The sequence below is a fragment of the Anabas testudineus genome, chromosome 11 (assembly GCF_900324465.2).
Source record: "Anabas testudineus chromosome 11, fAnaTes1.2, whole genome shotgun sequence".
Taxonomy (NCBI): Eukaryota; Metazoa; Chordata; class Actinopteri; order Anabantiformes; family Anabantidae; genus Anabas; species Anabas testudineus.
Window position 1 is genome coordinate 3,128,307 of NC_046620.1, and position 5,508 is coordinate 3,133,814.

The following is a 5,508-nucleotide window of genomic DNA, read 5'->3' on the forward strand; positions in this document are numbered from 1 at the left end:
GGAGAAATCAGAATACAAGAATACTCGGATTTCCAGTAACCTGGTTACTAAACTGCGTAACTTAATTTAAGTGTTCAATGGAAAAGAAGGTTGGAAAATGCCCTTCATTTTGTTTGTGTCAACAAATGCTTCTGCCTGCCATCATAGGTAAAACACTGTTCAGTGATTTAGTTTTAAAAAGAATAGAAAATATCACAAATTTTCTTGAAAATGTGATATGTTTGAGGTCATATTGTCCTCCCCTATCTTGTAATAATAAGTAAGTTTAAAGTTAAACTAAAGATAGGACACTACAGCAGAAAACATTTATTAAGTTAGGAAGAAACTGCATGTCTTCAAATCCAATCCAGGTGCACTGACTAGCCAATAGGAGCTGCTAGTGCAGGAACAAATAATTATACCTCAGTGCCTTCTCACATGCTAACACAGTAGTTTTGTTTGATGGAGCTGTTGCATGACGAAGAAGCTGTGCTGCTAGATTGACCTCAGTCTTTACTGTGGTGACAAACTTCTTCCTCCCCTCTACTTTGAGGAGGTTTCCTGTCTCTTTAAATGTTGAGCAATAGGTATTTAGTACAGTACCATGTCCGAATATGTGTGTGTTTGTGTGAGGAGCCATGCATGTCTATGACTGTGTGTGTGCTTGTGCAAATGTCCTGGTTGTGCGTCCAGCGCAGTCCTGGTAATGCTGAGACAGACGATGAGCGGGTGGGTTTATTTTTGGGTCAGTGACAGTGTGTCAATGGCCGCAGATGCTTCGGAAAGGAAGGCTCTGAGATACAAGCAAACTCTGGTCAGTGTCCATCTGTGTTTCGCTTATTCTTTCTCTCTGTTACTCACTCCTGCTTCTGCCGTCCATGTGTCTCTCTCTGTCACCCTCTCTCTCCCTCTCTGATGTTTGTTATTCTGCAGTTGTGTTACTTATGTCATACTTGCATGGCACACCTGTACCGAGTGCACATGTTGTGCATTGTTGAAGCATAACCAAAATGTGTCTGTTTTTGTGAATAAACAAAGTACAGTGTGTGTTTTGGATGTGATGAAGACCAGAGGATGATGTATAACAACAGTGCCACACATGATCATACAACAGGTGCTTCAGTATTGTGCACCTCCTTCATCCCTAATCCTGCAATGCACATACATGTGTGCACACATGCACACTTTGTTTCTGTCCTACTGTTTCCTCCTTTCTCTGCCAGCCACCTGTTGGCTACCCTTTCTGCACCATGTTTCTTGAACCTTGGTTGATCTTTACTAAGAAGGACTTCTTTGATGTGTGTAACACAGTATGTTTGTATGAGTGAAATGTGTAGTATATGTATATATGTGTACGTCTACAGTGCGCCTGTGTGTGTGTGTGTGGTGTGTGTGTGTGTGTGTTTTCTTTATAGTATTTATTTGGTAATTTAGTTTTGTTTTCTAAATTTTATTGGTGAGACAAGTTTTTTTATTTTTATTTGCTCACTCATCAGTATGGGAAAGGAGAAGAGTACAAAAGCGCAATATAGTACAAAATTACTGATTACCTTGAACTGTTTATGCAAAAACATTTTGGATGAACATGATGGAACTACCTGAACTATCCAATATAGTGCCATCTAACCAAATGTCTTGAATTTGTTTCTGTATCTGTTACATTTCTGAATATTTGAAAACATTTAGGTGATGCATTTTGCATCAATTTTAGTAAAACAGAAGGGATGTTAAAACCTTAAAACACTTGAACAGTCAAACTCTTAATTCATACAGCTGCATAGACTGTGTTCAAGATTGGCTGGTATGTTAGGGCCGGTGAACACGGTGACATATAGAATTTGTTGGCTATTAAAGACATATCCTGTTGGTATTCCACAGGGTTCAAAACCATCTTGTGTGTCTTTGTGCTTTTGAATGCTATGCAGGCTGTGCTAACCCTTACATTTATGCTGCCACCCATGGGAGCAGGGTATAATCAGTTTTGTCACTACTTCTGTTTTCAAAAGGGAGTGTGTAGTCTGAGTGTATCATACATGCGCTTATCTCTGTGTACATGCATATTTGTGTGTCCTCATCCTTTCATAATTTGTAGTACTTGGAGATACCTTAACTAGGCAACTAGGAAAACTCAAAACATAAAAAACCTAAAATAAATATATGTTTAAAGAAGATGCATCATATGAACAATAATCACGTTCCTCCTGCAGTCTACTACAATGAACGGCCACATGGCCTCAGAGTTGGCAGTCATCTAGAGAATGTATGGAGTTAAACCCTTCTCTATTTTAGAAGACCTTCATATGCATTAGGTTTGACTCGTAGACGCGTAGCTCCGCACAGAGGTATGTGGACATCAGAGGGCTGTTCAGTAAACATCCATTCTCGTTATTCAGCACCATATTATCCCTATCAATCCATTTCTCTCACTATTGACTATTCTGTAACTATAATAAAATTACAGTGCCTTTAAAAACTGAAATCTGTGGTTAGTCTATTGACTTGAAAATGTATTTATATGACAAAGGTACAAAAAATTACTACAGAAGTTACTAAAGACAAAAAACACAGTACAGACTATTATCAGCAAACTGTGCAAAGCATCTGTATGTGACAGTAGAATTGACACTGAGATGCATATTGGGATTTTAGAGAGATGTGCTGTCATCAAGGCAGCAACTTCTCCTGGAAGTTGGTGGATATTAGCATGACAATGCCCGACCTCATTCTACAGCCTTGCTTCGTAGAGGCAGTGTGTGTACTTGACTGGTCCGCTTGCAGCCAAGCTCCATATTCTATATTTCAAATTTATGTTTCATCATGAAAATCAGAATCTGAAAACGGTAAACATAAACTGTTGGTGAGCTGACTCTTAAATTAAAAAGTTTGGGTTATATGATCTGTGAAAACACAGAAAAACGTTTCTTTGTACTTTGTCAGATAAAGGTTTAAGTGAATCAGCAAATCACAGGTTTTTGTTAATATTGTATTTTACATAAGTTAAAACTTTTCTAAAAATAATGCTTTGATTTTTCTCAGGAAAAAACAGTTTTGGTAAAACTGTATATTGGCTCTGGAGAAAATCAGGAGAAAAGGCAAAAGACAGAGCCAGCTCTCAACACACAAAGAGCTACAAAGCAGAGTCATAACATTATTTTTATACTAAACTAGATCTTTATCCCAAGTTTTTAGTTTGATGATTATTTTCAGTATGTTGGTAACTGTAAGAAACTCTTGGGCATCATGTTTCAAACTACCTCGACATTAATTTCATATTCCTTATAGTGTATGTGCAGTAAATCCACCTGGTGGACGCAGGTCAACATGGGCACTCTCACCGGTCATACCCATCGCATAGCTGTGGTGCACTGTGTGTTCTTATACTTTTACCATGGCCAGCATTACATTTTTTCCCATGTTGACCCCTTTAAACCACCAGGTGGTGTAAATGTTGTGACTGCTCTTTATATAGATCTAGATCAAATATCGGTAACCACAACAGAAGGAGATTCCTGTTTAATCTGTTCATTCTTGAATATATACTGTAGGTCACATACAATTCCATTGCTGTGAAAGCTAAATTTGGAATAGTCAATGTAATATGAATCATAACACCAACTAAGAATAAATGTCTAGATAAAAATGAAAGTATCTTATTAACGATAGTGTTTTGTCTGTGTTTTGTGTTATTTTCCTTCTTGACTATGCATGTGATTTGTGAAAAGACTAATAGAATATCTGAGTTTAATCTTTTAAATAACCAGGCCATCTAATAGGTCTGTATTATGCGTTTTACTATGACGCCAAAAGCTGGCATTGACTGTGATCAGATTATTACCTTCTTCTATTCTATAATCAGCAATTTCACACTATTTATTTTTTTTGTTCACAGTATGTATTTTAGGCTTTTTTATTTTTATTCAGGTGTTGCTCTGTACATGACTAGCCGCCAGGTATGGTGCATGTCCATACAATGCAGTATTACTTAGAATATATTATTATAACATGGCAGAACCAGTGTTTATACTTCCTGTCCATAAGACCTTGAGGGGCTAGGAGACAGCTGTAAGGACAGAGAGAGTAAAGAGAGTGAGACATAGGAGCGACAGAAGAATATGATGAGGCATCGAAAGGTACACCAATGGTTAGAGAGAGATAGGAGTGGGAAGTCAATGAGGAATATTGGATCACACCAGTGCTAAATTTAACTCAGAGTAGAGTTTCACCGGCACGGAGAGAGCGAAAGAAAGGAAGGAGAGTAGGGGGCAATGAAAGAAGGGGGTAAAGGAGTACAAGTGGCTTGTGTAGTGTAGAGTTTCCCTGATCAAGAGGGAAAACAGGAATTAAAGGTGAAAAGAGGTAAAGGAGGGGTGTATAGGATCGAAGGCTTTCTGACAACATACTCTGTGATAGTTGTGTTTGAGGTCCTCCTGTCCTGCCTGATGTGTTAGACTGTAAAGCTGTTGCTACCAATTTGGAGAAAATATGTTTCCACTTTTATTTTAGTGTTTAGTTACTATAACAATGATATCTGAACTGCTGACCACTGTTTTGCTATAACTATTTAGTTCCACCTAAGCTAATCTTTCTAGAGATTTTATTTGTGCTTATTACTGAGGCACATTTTACATAATGTAATTTATAAGGCAGAGAATGTGTTGTTTGCCGTAATAACGTTGCTTGGATAACCTATGTAGTCTAGGAAACATCAAGTGAAGACATTTGACTTCTGTTGTTTGTTGTTTCTTGGCATTCAGTTACAGCACATTGTGCATTATGCTCCTCAGGTTTCACAATGCCTTGACTACCATTTCTGTTCAAACAGTATTCCCAATACCTTTTGTATGTGTGTACATATGTGTCTAAATCCATCCATCCATCATTCTGACTGTCCATAAACCTCCTAAATTAGAAGCTGTTGAAAGGTTACTGCATGGACAATGCCAGATACAACTTGGGTGATCACTGAGGTGCCATTGTCTATATGAGCAACAAACTAAAAATATTTATCAATTATTAAAATTTTATTTAATCAGGTAGTCTCATTCAGGCCAACATGTCTTTGGTTAAGACAAGCGCGATTTATTCAGAGTAGTTTTAAAAACAGGCTAGAACTCCTCTTCAGGTAAAGTGAGTAAGTAAGTGAGAGGCAAAGATGAGAATTAATGTGTTCCCCAGATGTCCATGGAGTCTGTCCAGAGGTGATAAATCTAGAGGCAGAGCCCATGTTTCCGCTTCTATTAGAGCGGTTTGCATGAACACGTGGTTCTATTTTTAAAATGGTCTCTTCTCTGCCAAGCTGCCAAAAGGAAAGTGATTTCAGTCTGCACATTCTCACTCACTCAGGAACTTGTAAATGTTAATGTTTAATGAGTGGATGCTGGATAATTATATAGTGTTCCTTTTCTATGCTAGTTGATTAATGGATTGGTTTACTGATTGATTGTCAGCTTTATGGGGAGTACCAAGAGCACCAAGGAGGCTCTGGCAGACGGGAGGCCACACGTCTGCTGACAGAGAGACAGATCAAGA